Source organism: Ostrea edulis, chromosome 6, assembly GCF_947568905.1.
Source record: "Ostrea edulis chromosome 6, xbOstEdul1.1, whole genome shotgun sequence".
NCBI lineage: Eukaryota > Metazoa > Mollusca > Bivalvia > Ostreida > Ostreidae > Ostrea > Ostrea edulis.
The window spans coordinates 41,360,365-41,377,681 of NC_079169.1; the positions used below are offsets into that span (position 1 = coordinate 41,360,365).

General features: G+C 34.3%; 1 protein-coding gene and 1 long non-coding RNA gene across 5 annotated transcripts in view; one reads left to right on the forward strand and one right to left on the reverse strand.

The window, feature by feature from the left end:
* LOC125683164 (dehydrogenase/reductase SDR family member on chromosome X-like) overlaps positions 1-17,317 on the forward strand; it is a 103,744-nt gene that overhangs the window by 46,510 nt on the left and 39,917 nt on the right. The gene's annotated exons all lie outside the window — the stretch shown is intronic.
* Positions 2,787-5,582, reverse strand: LOC125683180 (uncharacterized). The gene is made up of 2 exons (XR_007372804.2): positions 4,223-5,582; positions 2,787-3,613 (listed from the first exon to the last, which is right to left on the reverse strand). It is a non-coding gene; the product is annotated as an uncharacterized LOC125683180 (long non-coding RNA).

The following is a 17,317-nucleotide window of genomic DNA, read 5'->3' on the forward strand; positions in this document are numbered from 1 at the left end:
TCAAGGATAAGTGAGGTATCATCAGCTAATTGTGAGATCTTTTTTCCTACATTATTTACAGTAATGCCTTTGATATTCTTATTCATTCTAATTTGGATTGCTAATATTTCCGCACATATCAAAAATATGTATGGTGATAATGGATCCCCTTGTCTGCAACCTCTCTGAATAATGATTCTATCAGAGAGATTACCACCTTGATTGATTGCAGATGTAATGTCTGTATTAAAAATCGATACCCAATTCCTAATTGAAGGGCCAAAATTAAAAAGTTTTAGCGCCTTTTTGTATAAATGTCCATGAAAGAGTATCAAAGGCTTTTTCAAAATCAATAAGTAGTAATAATCCAGGTATATTTTCTTCTTCAGTATAATGCATTATATCATAAATAAGCCTTGCATTTTCTCCAATATATCTGTTGGGGATGAAACCTGTTTGATCTTGATTAATTATTTTGTCTAAGTATCTTTTTATTCTATTCGCAATGCAATTTTATACACAGTATTCATCAAAGTAATTGGTCTCCAATTCTTCAAATATTGTCTCGGCTTGTCACCTTTTGGTAACAATGTAATAATACCATGTCTTTGTGTAATAGAAAGACAGTTATTTTTGTACCCATAATTAATAGACCTAACTACAAAAAGACCAATATACTTCCAAAACATTTTTAAGAATTCAGCAGAAAAACCATCAGATCCTGGGGATTTGTTTGATTTCATTTTGTAAAGGGTATTGGAGGCTACCTCAATAGTAATGTTACCTTCTAGTGATTCAGATTCTTTATTTGAAAGTTTTGGAACATCTTCAATACCAAGATCATTGTGCAAGTCTATTGTGTTTAAATTGCTTTTCTTGTATAATTGTTCATAGAATGTTTTTGTTTCCCTTAATATTTCTGATTGTTTATAAATTACTGTCCCATCATTAATTACACTCTAATCTTGGTATGATTTTGCTAGTGAAATTTCTAGATTCTAACGTACAAAAATAATGTGATGGTTTTTCTCCTTCTTCAATACATCTAGCTCTACTTCTTACATAAATACCATGCAACTTATCTTTTCTTATGTTTTCTAATTCTTGCTTTTTACTACACAGTTCATTGATATTGCTGTCACAAACATTTTCTTCTAATAATTTGATATTTTCTTTTAATTCTTTTTCCTCCTTTTCTTTCTTCTTTTTGATATGTGATGCATAAGAGATAGTTTTACCTCTTATTTCTAAAAGTAATGTTTCTTAAAAAAAATTGATCGTTAATAGAGAAGGAAATGTCTGCATCAGATATATCATGTATGTTATAAAAATTGTAAACAGGGATTGCATACTGTTTCTTTACCTTTATAAAAATATCTTTGATACAATCTAAATAATTTTCATCATAGAGTAAAGAGTTATTAAACTTCCATAACCCTCTACCTTTCTTAAAGTCATTAAAAAATATCTTCAAGGATATCGTTGAGTGATCTGACCTAGCTATAACTAGGTTCTATAGTACACATTTCTAGCCCAGACAAAAGAGTCTCAGATATTAAAAAGAAATCTAACCTCCTTTGTTTCAATGGAGTTTTTCTTCTCCATGAGTATATCTACGAATATTTTCATGTAGCTGTCTAAATGGGTCTATGTAAGAATTACTTTCCATAATTAAAACTTTATCTCTTGCCTTTGGATTATTAATATATTTGTAGTTATAATAATCCAAGTCTGGGTTTAGCACCAGATTAAAATCGCCACACCAAATAATATTACTGCATTGCATATCATCAATGTGATTTTGTATATTTTCAAAAAATAGTGGTGTATCATTATTAGGACCATAAATAGTACACATTAATACTTCATGACCTAGCTTCTATACATGCTTTAAGTATAAAATAATTTCCATTAATGTCACCCTTTTCTATCAGAGGTTTAAAGTCAAAATTATTATTGATAAGAATTGCAATTCCCCTGGAGTTTGTAGAATATGAACTGAAGAAGCACTAGCTGGTATCCCCACAAGTTCCTTATTTCATCATCAGTATCATGTGAAAAATGTGTATCTTGCAAACAATAAATATTACACTCTAAAGCTCTTAGGTAGTTAAATACGTCCTTGCGTTTCGCAATATCACCTAAACCTTGGCAATTTACTGAAATAATTCTAACCATTCAGATTACGAAAGGGAAAAAATAAATAAATAAACTTAATGAGACTAAAGTGATACCCACTGGAACCATGTTGAAGTTTGTTGACAGAGAAATGGGGATATAGATAGAAAAGAGAAAGAAGTAGAAATACATATATGTAATATAATACAGTTAAATTAAGATTATCAGTTAATTGTCAATAAAAACAAAATCTAACTGAAAAATCAAGCTGTGAGACGTGCCCTTGGAAAAAAGAATGGCATTAAATTTGTAGTTTTATTCTGACCATTGAAAGAACAGTGTTGTACCAGTATCACAAATTCAAATAAAACTAGCAATACAATTCTAACCTAGAAAAAGCATTGATTTTTCAGTTTTCATTGAAAATGCAGTGAAACTCCATTGAGACTCCATTGAAACCTCATTGAAATACGCGAATTATGTAAATGAGCTTGAGCCAGTGATTTTCCAGTTTTCATTGAAAATGCAGTGAAACTCCATTGAGACTCAATTGAAACCTCATTGAAATAAGCGAAATATGTAAATGAGCTTGAGCCAGTTAAATGACATCAAAATTAACTGTAAAATCAATGGAAAAATAAATAATAGTTCATAAATATACATTAAAAATCCATTGAAAAATCTTATTCTTTTTTTTTTTTTTTTTATCATTTACTATTAACAGGAAAACTGCTTAATGAAATTTTGTTGACAATGTAATGAAATACAAATATAACAATAAAGAAAAATAGAATCAATTTTTTGTTTTCACAACCCACTACAAGTCAAATTACTTTGTACTTGGCATTTGAAATACCAATAAAACAAATTTCCACATGTGTGCAAACTCATGTTCTATGCAAACTCATGAATTGTACAAAATAGAATGAAGCAAAAAACACATACATAGAAAGTTGAAAAGCAAATGGTAAATGATCAGGTAAATGCACATTCTTTTTGCTGCTTATTCTACAACATTGTTTAAGAAAATATAAAACTGGACTTGAACATTCAACAGTTGATCACTGTCATCAACAAAATGATGAAAGCATACATCAAAATGTATTATGTCATAAATACAATTTTCTTTCACATTTTTACATTTTCTTGGTGTATTCCTCTAAAGCCTGTTTCTTCAAGTTTATGTCCGTTTCCCGTTGCCCGATCGACCTGGACTCAAAACCCCCGACTGCTTTTAAATTCCGGAACAAAAATTGTTTCTGGTCCAATCTGGATCTTACTATGCCCGAAATGGCTGCTTCCATTTGAGCAACAAGCACGAGTGTGTTACAGTTAACATTTAAGAAATGTCGGCACAACAAGGAAAAGTCCATTTTGCAGATTTCATGTCTAGTACACGTCCTATAAATTCAATGTAACACTGAATCAATCATTTTCGGGCTTCTGGCAATGTCCAGGTATTTTCTTTTTATGAGGGGTGTGGCATTATCACATTTGAACTGCTTTTGTAAGTATTCTGTAAAATAAAAAGGTTTCGTTTAAGTTTAATGAATTGGAGATAACGAGATCTTCGAGCTGTAGTGAACTGCAGTAATTACTCCACAAACACAGATATATATATATTAGTTATCAAGACAACTGACAGTACCTCTAGGGGCCATATATATATATATTATTATTTATTATTTTAGTCATTTATAAAGCACAAAATTACATATAGTTTCTATGCGCTGTGCAATGCTTGTGCTAATAATCATTGATAATATACTAATAAAAGACCTGCAAGAGCTATAAAGGAAATGATAAAACAATAGAAAGAATTTAAATAAAACATGGTAGTAAAATGACAGTGGTTGACTTTGACTTGACAAGATACAATATAGTAAATCCATGAACAGATCAGATATTTCATGTGTATTATTGTTATATTAATAGCTTAATAAATTCTAAAGGGGAAAAGCTTATCAATTGACTTGAGGGCAAAATTTGTAAAATACTATAGAACTTATCAGTGAAGAAACTTTTTAAAAATGCAGCCTGTCCGAAGACAACAACTGTATCTCAAATTGTGTCAATATCCCAAATTTAATATTGAATATGATTTAGGATTCATAGTCTACTATACCTTGAATTAGCAGTATAGTATTCTATTTGCTGTCGAGTGTGCTGCCAGATATGTCGGAGTAAAATAATGCAGCAACAAGTCCAAGTCCGGCGCCGCCTGGTAATCTTGCTCACATCTATTAACAGGTTGTAGGATTCATCAAGCTTATTCTACAAAAATAAAAAATAAAATAAAAGAAGAATCATAAGACGAGTATTTCCCCCCACATTTATGTAACATGTAGCAATAAAATTGTAGTCAGGACAGTCTAGAAATATGTATTTTCAAAAATATATTATGTATATTACACATTGTGATGTTTCATAAATCTAAATTGTCAACGTTATTTACCGTGGTCGTTCCAGAAATCAGATGGGACATTTCCACTGTCATATTTAGTTAAATCATACCGAGCCGCGTGTTGTGTTTTGCCAAAATTGGGTTACATTCCTGTCGCTTCGATCGCGAAGAGCTTAGTGTTTGTTATTTATATTGTACACCCTTACAGATAAAACTGCCGACTCCTAAGATCTAATTAAGAAACACACCTTTAATCTCGATATTTTCGTCTAACGACATCCATGTAAATCATCGCAGTGAATTGAAATCTGCGCTATGTTTTACTTCCCTCTCCAGAATACTTCATTCATATGGAGACGTCACCATTGCCGGTGAAGGGCTGCAAAATTTAGGCCCCCGCACTATAATTTATTGTATAGTCTATATAGAGAAGGATCAAGTTCGTGACAGTTCCATGTGATTGCACATGAAATTTATACGAAAGAAATGCTTACCTTTGTTCACACACATCGTAGTCGACATCACGTCTCTGAATCCAACTCTCCCGCCCCGCGCATCATCAAGTAGCTACATTTTGTCACAGTCTCTATACAACAAGTTGAAAGTTGTGAATGTTTGTTTGCATTTTCCAACCGATTCACTTCTTAGAATGGACCACTTCTATTTTCCTGTCATCGGTATAATATATCGCTGCAAACATGTTGATCAAATATATTCACTCGTCCAACACTCCGTATTGAAAGAAATTCAAATGCCTTAAATGACGTCATGTGGAGTCTGCGCGAGCATCCTGAAGGATCAAGGGCGGATCCAGGAATCGTGTCGAAAGAAACAGCCGATTTACCGATATCTATTTAATCTACTGTTTTTTCAGAGGGGGGACCTACCAGATTTTAATATTCTCGATATCGACTTCTTTGAAAATCATATAACGTGTGTTGAAGAGAGAGAGAGAGAGAGAGTCAGTCATTTAATACATGGGGCCAATACTCATAACCTCTACCTAATCTTCCCACTCACTACTACAAAAATAAAAAAGAGTGGCCGGGGGAGGGGGAGCCACCCATTATAAAGTACGTTGCATTTGGGGGGGGGGGATTACTACGTTGATACGCAGCATCATTTTGAATGAAGGGGGGGGGGGTTGCCGTGTTTTTGAGAATTATTAACTAGGATTTTTAAAACTTTGATTTTACGGGGGGGGGGGGGGGGGGGGGGTAGTTATTTTGGTGTCAATATTCATTCATAATTTCAAAAACTTTTACTTACATAAGGTATATGTTCCGAGTGACCTTGACCTTTCCAAAATGACCTTGGTCCAAAAGTCCCTGTCTCAGGGAAAATTTTTGATCAATTATATCAATTTCTGATGAAAGGTTTAGAGGATGGAAACTTTTATATAACTTTTAGATTGACTAGACTAAGATATGCTTCACCATTGAAAACAGAAAAACTGTAATAGAAATTAACTGGTGTAACAATGTATATTTATAGCATTAATTATCAAGTTTTAAGAAGAACTTGTGTTTCACTGGTAAATTTAAGGTATTGAAAGTACATTTATCCAAAAACAGGTATTTCAATGGTCATGAAATAACTGTTCTAATGAGCCCCAAAAGCAAATCACTGATAAAATACTGGTATTTCAATGATAACTGCTATTTCAATTGATTTTCAATTTTATTTCAATGGAAAATTTCCAGTTATTTTGGCTAAGGGTGAGAGTCACTTTGTTTGGATGGCAGATGTCCAAAATCATTTTTCGTTATGACACCGGAAGTACAATAAATCAACACTAAAGTCTAAATCGATAGGTTACCATAAACAGAGCCATTAAAGTACCAAGCAGATGTTATGCTCTCATGATCTAAAAGGCGAACAATCAATTCTCTGTTCTCCTTGGTGACGTCGTCCCAAGAAGAACATTTAACCTGGCGAGTCCTTCACAGCAGATCTGTAACGCATTATGTTCGCCTTTTTGTCGTTGTTTCTCATCTTCATTAGGATGGGTCTTGGTGCGTTTGGTCTGGATCCTGGAATGCGGTGCACCGCCTCAATGTCTCGATGGTCAACTTCCACACACCCCTTCTTTTTCAATGTAGATTTTACTATCTCTACGATGTTTTCTCCTTTTGTTTCTGGGATGCCATATATTTTGATGTTATTTTTTCGACTGTACTGTTCATTGTAATTCGATTTCACTGTGGAAAATGTTGCTAAATCACGGACTTCATTCATTTCTTTTTGTAGATCCCTGTTATTTTTATTTGCCTCAAAAATTTTTTCCCATAGGGTTTCGTTTTCCATCGTTAGTTTATCAACGTCCGTTGTAAGCCTGTCTATTTTTTGTTTTAACTGTGTTTCACGTTTTTCTGCCTCTTTCTCAAATGGTAATTTACAAAGTTTACCATTTTAATTTTCGAACATCCAAGGATAAAAGTCTTCTTATCAGTTATAATATTGAATGAAAAGGTTTCAGTAAACCAACATTGCACATTTCTTAAAAAAACACTGACTTTTTCACAATCATACATAATGTGTTCCAATGATTCTCTCTCCTCTAAACAAAAAGTACATAAATCGTTGTCTGATTTCCCAATCATTTTCACAAAAGTGTTTGTAGTTAAAATTTTATGATTTACTCGATATTGTAGCCATTGTAATTTACTAATCTTTTGTGTTCATAAAAACATCCTTATGAATTCCTCTCCATTCTTCACTAGATATTTCAAATTGTTTATCCCATTTTTTTTGTCCAGTTGGTTTTTCTTTGCTAAAATTCAATATTTTGTAAATATGAGTTTGAGTTTTACTTTTTCGGGTACTTCCTTGACAAGCTTGGGTTGTAGTAGTTCCTGTGACATTGGTAACAAATGTCGCGTCCTTCGTGACATCAGACGTTGCGATGGACAACTAGACATGTCAGCAGTTGGGGTGTTTCTCCAATCAAGAATACATTTCCACAAATCATCGTGATTTCTCCTTGCTTTGCGTACAATGTTCTTAGCAATTTTCACAGTTGCTTCGGCCTTTCCATTGGATTGACTGCGATAGGGGGATGAAGTATGATGTTCGAATTTCCAGTCACATGCAAAATGGTGAAATTCGGTTGCTTTGAACTGAGGGCCGTTGTCGGTTACCACATCTGGAGTTCCATGACGAGCGAAATGTTGTTTCAAACAGCTGATAACTGTAGCTGCTGAAGGATCTGGGAGTCGATCAAGTTCAAAGAAATCTGAGTAGTAGTCTACGGTAACTAAGTAATTCTCAGTCTTTAACGTGAAGATATCAATGCCAAGTTTAGACCAAGGCTTGTCTGGGACGTCATACGTCATCACTTTTGGTGTACTTGTGTCCTGGTGAATAAAATGTTGAACTGTAACGCATACTATGCTTAATTATTCTTTTTATTTACACAACTAGGATGTTCTTCTAATCCCACTTACATGAAAATGACGTAATATTTTATTATGACGTCATGAATATATGCTAAAGATGAGCTGTTTAGCGGAATCTGTTGATTTGAAATAAATTATGAATAAACTTTAGCAAAAACAAATACTTTTGCATGCAACAACCAGATTTATATTTTGCATGTTTAATTATCCATTAATATTCTTCTTTCATTATCAATATGGTGTCGGTTGTTGGCTGCAAACAATATGAATTTTAAAAAAGAATGAATGCGAAATCGGCTGTTTCGATACGCAAAGTCAATATTTTGCATGTTATAGAACTGAAAAAAATACTTTTGCATGCAACAACCAGATTTAGATTTTGCATGTTTAATTATCCATTGATATTCTTCTTTCATTATCAATATGGTGTCGGTTGTTGGCTGCAAACAATATGAATTTTAAAAAAGAATGAATGCAGAAATCGGCCGTTTTCGATACGCAAAGTCAATATTTTGCATGTTATAGAACTGAAAAAAAAAACTTTTGCATGCAACAACCAGATTTATATTTTGCATGTTTAATTATCCATTAATATTCTTCTTTCATTATCAATATGGTGTTGGTTGTTGGCTGCAAACAATATGAATTTTGAAAAAGAATGAATACGGAAATCGTCCGTTTTCGTTACGCAAAGTCAATATTTTGCATGTTATAGAACTGAAGCAAACTGTTCCATCATTTAACCTCATAAACTTTTGCTTACTTTGCAATTTAATAAATACATGTATGTCCAGTCAAACAATTAATGCTTTCCCTAGTTTGCCATAAAAATCTGCACCTAATAAATGCAAATGATATGTCTGCCTTTCGAGTCATGGAGGCAGATAAAAAATCCACCGCATGATGAATGGAGATTATTCTACTTTCGTTTTTAAAGGTCACGGGAATATGTTTGGATGTCCTGTCTTTTCAAAGAAAGATTATTTAAGAACAAATTGAATTAAAAAAAAAAAAAATCAAAGACACGCATAGACCTTTAATAACTCAAATTTATTTTCTTTTTACAAAAATCGGACCAAAATTCGTTCATTTTTGGCAAAAATGGGTACTGATACGTTATATCTCAAGAGCTAGATAGTTGGGATGTCTATTACTTTTTTTCGCTAAATTTTAATCTATCTTTAATACAAATATATGAAATATAATGCATAAAACTTATTGCTAATAATATTGACGTGCTTGTGCGGTTTTTTTTTCTTACATCAATTTTAACGTACATGCATGTATGTATATATGATGCATGTTGAAATTAAATATTACTACATTAGTAATCAGATATTGATTCCAAAGGTTCTTAAAACGGTTTAAATTAAAAATAAAATAACAGCAAATCATTATTTATATCTTCCAGCGAGATGTGGTTTCTTTAAAACGTCGAAAACCTGTGATCGATTTGAAACTTCGACCATTGTTGTGGCAGATTTTTTTTCCTATATCGCATATGACTGATTGATTGACGCATTTTTGTGAGGTTTTTAAATACATCTGCTAAATGAAATATACCATCTGAAGTTACATGTATATTACTTGACGTGTTTTGCTGTACCCAAGAAAATGATATCCCATTCATGCAACATGAATTTGTATCGTTTAGTACATGTACATTTACCACACTTTATTCAGGTAGCAGGGGACAGTTTCGCACTATAGGCCCGGCAAAAAATGGAATTACCCCGTATTTGAAGTGATATTACATGTGTAAAAATGTATACAATAATTTTAGGATGCATGTCAAATGTAGCTGAGTGCTTAGTAAAAATGTTGATATACAACATGTAGGTGTCACCATGATTCCTAGCATATAGATGGGTGCAAATACGAAACTAAGACACGTGGTCAGTTGCTGAAGAAATTCCGGTGAAAACATGCAGGGTCTAGCAAAAGGTCTGTAGCTGTGAGGGAAGGTGGATGGCCCCATATGAGAGGTAGATTTTTTAGAAGGGCAGATAGGATTCTTGATTGTGCACAGTGTCTAAATCCCCATGTTTGCTACTGTGATGGTGTGGGGGTGGTGTGGATTAGCCCAAATGAGGGAAAATAAAAGCAAAAAAGGGGAACCTGCTCAGAGCATGTTTTGTGCACCAGCACCAGTATTTATAGATTACATGTAATTTAGGGTCATAATTTATTAACTACATTAATATGAAATACAAGTATTGACATAAAAGGGAAATATGATTTTTCATTAGTCTGTCATAATCTGACTTTGGTGTATACCCCCTATCCACATGTTTCAAAACCAAAGAAACTGTCCCCTGCCACCTCAATATATTTTGTAAATACCCACAGCAGGCAGACATATTTTATTCGTATGTACTGTAACATGTATATTGCAATTGCACACACATGTAAGCAGACCTGTTATATAGTCCTTGGTGTACATGGCATAACAAGTAATTTTATCCGACTCAATCGACGTTTTTAATCGAATTGTTTATATTTATGACCAAAAAAAAATAAAAAAAAAAAAATTCAAGAGCCATTTTATTTTCCATCGATCATTTGAATAGGAGGACATTGAACAGCACCTTCGAAAATATGATTGCGTTCTACTCAACAATTTTTAGGTCACCTGAATCATTCAGGTGACCTATTGCTATCTGTTTTTGTCCGACGTCGTTCGTCGTGCGTTAACATTTGAACATTTTCAGCTTCTTCTCTGAAACCCCTGAACCAATGTCAACCAATTTTGGCATATAGCATCTGTGGGTGGAGGGGAACAAAAATTGTGAAATTCGTGGTCCCTGCCCCCCTGGGGCCTGAGGGGTGGGGCAAAAACCATCAAAATGAGTGTAATTTTAAAAAAATCTTCTTCTTTACTCCTGGACATCAAGAAGCCAAACTGTGGGCATAATTATAATGAGTGTTGAGCCCTCTACCAAAATTGTGAAATTCATGGCCCCTGGGGCAGGGGTTCTTGTGTTAGGGTGGGGCTCTATTGGTCATATAGTGAAAATGTAGAAATTCTTTGAAAATCTTCTTCTCTGTCTCTGGGTATTAAGTAGACAAACTAATAGCATGGTAATGATGAACAAGGATGCCTCTTTCAAAATTGTGAAATTCATGGCCCCTGGATCAGGGGTTCTGGTGTGTTAGGGTGGGGCTCTATTGGTCATATAGTGAAAATGTAGAAATTCTTTGAAAATCTTCTTCTCTGTCTCTGGGTATTAAGTAGACAAACTAATAGCATGGTAATGATGAGCAAGGATGCCTCTTTCAAAATTGTGAAATTCATGGCCCCTGGATCAGGGGTTCTGGTGCTAGGGTGGGGCTCTATAAGTCATATAGTGAAAATGCATTATTTCTTTGAAAATCTTCTTCTCTGTCCTTGGGTATTAAGTAGACAAACTAATAGCATGGTAATGATGAGCAAGGATGCCTCTTTCAAAATTGTGAAATTCATGGCCCCTGGATCAGGGGTTCTGGTGCTAGGGTGGGGCTCTATAAGTCATATAGTGAAAATGCATTACTTCTTTGAAAATCTTCTTCTCTGTCCTTGGGTAATAAGTAGACAAACCAATAGCATGGTTATGATGAGCAAGGATGCCTCTTTCAAAATTGTGAAATTCATGGCCCCTGGGTCAGGGGTTCTGGTATTAGGGTGGGGCCCTATTGATCATTATTAGTGAAAATGCATTTTATATCTTTGAAAATCTTCTCCTCTGCTGCTGGGTATTAAGTAGACAAACTAATAGTATGATAATGATGATCAAGGATGCTTCTTTCAAAACTGAAATTTATGGCCCCTGGGTCAGGGGTTTTGGTGCAAAGGCGGGGCTGATTGATTATATAGTGAAAATGCAATATTTCTTTGAAAATCTTCTGTTTTTGTCCGTCGTCGTTCGTCATGCGTTAACATTTGAACATTTTCAGCTTCTTCTCTGAAACCCCTGAACCAATTTCAACCAATTTTGGCATATAGCATCTGTGGGTGGAGGGGAACAAAAATTGTGAAATTCGTGGTCCCCAGGCTGAGGGGTGGGGCAAAAACCATCAAAATGAGTGTAATTTTAAAAAATCTTCTTCTTTACTCCTGGACATCAAGAAGCCAAACTGTGGGCACAATTATAATGAGCGTTGAGCCCTCTACCAAAATAGTGAAATTCATGGCCCCTGGGGCAGGGAGGGGTTCTTGTGTTAGGGTGGTGGGGCTCTATTGGTCATATAGTGAAAATGTAGAAATTCTTTGAAAATCTTCTTATATTGGTTTTATCTAAGGAGTAAATAACCCTTTTCTTTATGATGTCTCAGACCTAGGTTTTTTAAAAAGGATTATTGATTGAACATAAAAATGACACATGTACTTCATGACCACATAGCTATTCAATGTTAAATCTTCCATCCAAAAGTAAAATTCTTATATTTAAACACAAACCTAATTCAAACATTGGAAGGTTGTTACATGATACTCAGGTGACCTATAAGGCCCCTGGGCCTCTTGTTGACAAATACACACATTATTTTCCTCACTCTAATTAACACAAAATTCTTCCGCAAAATGTCTGACCATGATAAAGTTACATGTAAATGAATAATGTATTTTCCATAGCATGCCAGTTTTCAATAGTCTTTGATCTCAATGAGTATTTTTATATAAAAAGTTAAAATTGTAACTTTTAGAAAAATATTCTAGACGAATCAGGGGACTGTAAATCCTATAAGGTCGATGACGTCGTTCCGAAAAAAGCGACCGTCGGAAGATAGCGTCAGAGTTAACAATGCAATATTGTAACGTTATTTTCTCAATATCAGCAACAAGTAAATGGTACATGTTATATATGAATGAAATGAGAAAATTATCACCTTTCTACCTGCAAAATATGATCGGTTTTTGAAGCGAGCTAGGCCAATTTTGGCCAATAACGTCCCTTGTTCTTTAAAAGGAGTCATAAGCTATAGATGATACAATTTTCACTTGCAAGTTGCACTGCCACAGTTACACTTTAGTGACTTACTTGCAGATAAATAAAGTCACTTACAGACAAATATTTTATTTATCACCTCATTTCATCTCATTTTTTTTTATATCATGCATGTTTGTACTTGAAGAGTCATTGCAATAAAGGGACATTATTGGTGTTACAAAATAATATGATCATGCAGTTTTTAAATTTCTGAAAATAAAAATAAAAAAATAAACATTTCAACCATTCACTCTCAGACAGATTCTGATACATGTACCACTTCAGTCCCCAGACTGGCCAAAGAGTTCTGCTTCTGTCATTTCTGATGCAACTCGGCCCCCAGACTGGCCAGAAAGTCCAGGTGTTTCGGTAAATTCTGATAATGGATGCAACTCGGCCTTCCCCCCCACCCCACCCCGACAGCTCGACGAGAAGTTCTCGGAAAAGATTTGCTGATGTTTAATAAATCAGTTTTCCTATTAGTTTTACTTTTTTCTTCTGTTCATCAGTTCATTAGGCTTATATGGCCTGAAATAAAATTTTAGATCTAGCTTAGGCCAGAATTGAATTTAAACAGACAGGGCTTTCCTGTTGCTAGTTGCCTTAAAAAAAATAGAGGTGAGAGATATATAATTCTTTCAAAAACAACTAAGAATTTTCATGGAACAATTTAGTATCAATTGTTTTCCTTTCTATGTTGTATGCCTTATTTCAAGAAATAACTTTGAGTCACTTTTTAATGTGAAATGGAACATTTTCCGTTTTTGACAACCTGACGGTAGGGGTCTTTAAGACACTATACCTCATTTTCTGTAAGAAAATGGAGTAAAAGGAACAGGCTTTCAAGCAGGCCCTTATTTTTCTACAACAGCTCTTATTTTCCTTATTTGAGCTCTAGAATCCTAAAAAAGCCCTAATTTTTTGTTGAAATTCCTACATTTTCAAATTTTGAAAGTTTCGATAAATTTGACATAAAGTAAGTGTTGGAATTTATTAAATTTAGTCTTAGTATACTTTCAGAAAATGAATATGTTGATTAAATGTACATCTCAGAAGACATCTTGATGGTTATCAGTTATATTCAGCATTGATTGTGAGCCATGGGAGTCCACCTGAATTATATCATGGTTTGTGCTGAATGCCGAATATGGCTGAGTAAACTCAGGTGACCTATTGCAATAGCACATTTTCGAGTTACTGCCGGAACACCGTTTTTACCCGAATTTTACATGTGACCTCAGATTTGGTTAGCCCTAGGCATTTCCGGTTTTAAAACGTCAAGTCTCAAAATGATGGAGAGAACTTTTTTAATCGATTTTTTTATGGAAAGTGACAGATCTTAATTAAGTTCTATTTTTTTTTTTTTGGATCGAGGGGTCGTGTTTCTTTTGTAGAAAAATTAATTTAGTTAGTACAGAGCTTGAGATTGCAGTGGAACTGAAGTTAGAGAGGTAATACCACTTGAACATTGTCGTGAATAAAATTATATTAAACAAAGTGTTTTAATTTGTCTATAGAATTTCGGTCTGGTAAAATGTGATTTGATCCAGTAATATTGAACCAATTGCCCAGTAAGTACCAGAAGAACTTTTGATGCAGTGACAGATTTAGAGTGGGAAGGGGGGTGGGTCCAACAGTCCTCCCTCCTTTCGCCAGTAATTCAAAAATAATGCAAGTAAAAACTCAGATTTCTCACTCAAAATGGCTGAGTATTTTGGCTAATACTTTACTTTAATCCCCCCCACCCCCGTCGAAAATCCTAAATCCGTCACTGATTTAACATCGAAGAAAACGGGATTAATTATAGTAATTTCATTGCATGGAACAAGTGTCGCAATATTCTCAGCCAGACATTCAAACTTGCGATATTTTATGACTTACACACAGGATTCTGTGTACAGTCTAACAAGAACGAAAATGGGTTCAGATTATTCACTCCAAACCATATTGAAAGTATACAAATGTCATAAATGCTCAGAACAGTTGCCATTAAATCAGACTGCATTCCAGTAACGAGGCAGATGTCAAATCCTTACAATGTATGGGTGCTGGTGCACTAGTCCGGACAAATTGTGTCCGAGGTTGTACCTGTTTTTGTGTTGTTTCAAATTTGGTGCCAATTTTGTCATATATTAGAAATAGATTGTATTACTGCTAAGCAAAATTAGATGGTAAAAGTATCGCACCATGTCAGATATCATTTCCATTGTGGTATCATGTCATCCAATCATCAACATATATTTGAATTTTCATGTTTTTGTCTATCGTAATTTCTCATTTTCCAACAGCTGTTTAGTTCCTTTTGTTTTTGTATAGTGTTCTGTTGTTGATCATTTTGCAAATTGTCTTGATATTTCAAAGCTAGCATTTTTGTACTCTGATTGGTGGCTATGTTTTATTATCATGAACATTTGAACATCACCACTGTCATTTTTATGTTACGAATTGATCATGGATTGGTAATAATATCCAAGCAACTGATATTAAAGTATTCCAATAGGGTAAATATAATTAATCTAAGAAATATTCAAAACAAATTAGAAGACAGATAATATACTTTATTTGAAATTACAGTAGCACTAGTGTGCATTTGAAACTTAAAACAGCTCAATTTTCCAGTACATTACCATTCAATAGAACATAAATGACAACATTCTATCATTAAATTATAATACACTTTATAAAAAAGGCTCCCACATTTTCATGAATATTCTCTAATCGTTTGTAGCGATCTAGAATCTATTGTTGCGATAATGGAAAGTGCAAATATTCAATGACACTCCAGTATGCTGTTTCACGCTCCCGTCACTGGATGTACACGCGACTCTCTGGACAAACAACATCAGGGTTCTAGGATTTCGACTTCAAGTCCAGGAGCTCTGTCATTTCTTCTATTCTTTTATCTGTCTGTACCTCCTTTTCTGTTTTCTTGATTTTTCGTGGTGACGATTAGTGGAATATCATTATCATCACTAAAACAAAGTTTCCGATATCTGGAAAAAGAATATTCAATAATGAAAATAAATTTTGTAGCTGCACTGAATATTTTTAAACACAATACCAGTGTTTTTAATGTGCAACTAAGGGGGCGGCACCTGGGCACCGCATTTGTCTACTTCGCTTGGGAAAAAAGGGGGGGGGTGTGTCTGATTTCGAAAACATTTTAATAGGCCTACCAAACGAAACATTACTGAAGCATATAGGTTAAATAAAAGCTTTAAATGAAAGCAGTTATATTACATTCCATTAGGTTGCTACCCAAATATAGTATCTATTTCCTCGCATATAAAATTGAGATCCCCCCCCCCTTTCCTAGCACCACCAACACTAAACGTATTTAAGAGTTTTTTGCAGTGTTCCACTATGTTTAATGTAATTATTTATAATTTGTTTAACAAACTTTATAAACATTTTCAGAATGTATATATGTATGAGAATGAATAGTGAACAGTCATAGTATTACTTTGTAAAATATAAATTACAAACCAGTTCATGCTACTGTGACTGCGAGATGGATGGCTTGACGTCCCGCTTGTCGAAAGAACTCGTACTTTTCAACTTCAAAGGCTGTTTATAGTTGTTGTAGGCAAACAGTCAGATAGGGGTTTTCCTTTGCAGGCTTTCAATCTATGAAGTGTTTGGAGTACAGTCTATAACTAGGCCTAGTATAAGTCTATGATGTTTCGAGGGGTCGAAATCTTTTTGTTTCATCAACTTTACTCACGCTTTTCGGATCTTTTGTCTGTGCCAGAAAGGGATAGAATATAATGTTTTTCGTATAACCATACTTTCCCATCTTCCATGAGTCCCCACCCTGAGCATTAGTATCTTGCTTTTGATCCCTTCGTTTCTTCCCAACAGATGCTTTTACCGGAAGTATCGAAGGCTAACCAAATCTTGAAATCACGTGATCACGTTATATAAAATCTAGAATAAACACGCGTTCCGGCAGTAACTCGAAAATGTGCTATTGGTTTTCGTCTGTCATCGTGCATTAACAATTGAACATTTTTAACTTCTTCTTAATAACTACCTGTCCAATTCTTTTCAAATTTAGTATGAAGCATCATTGGGACAAGGGGGACATAAATTGTAAATTTCAGGACTCCAGCACCCTAGGGGTGGGGCAAATACTGCCCAAAATTGACCGATTTTCAAAAATCTTCTCAAGAACCACACACATGTGAGAAAAACTAAATGCATAGTGATGTAGAGCAGGAAGGTCTCTACCAAAATTGTAAATTTGATGATCTCCGGGATAGGGGTTTTGACCCCAGGGCGGGGCAAATCTTGTTATATAGTGTTTTATGTGTAAAACACTTAAATTACATCTTCTTTAATGCTATTGAAAGTAAATATTTTTGTAAATTTGATTATTCCAGGGGTAGGGGTTTTGGTATCAGGGTGGGGCCAAAATGGTCAGTTATTAAGTGTGTGAACAACAGACATTTTTA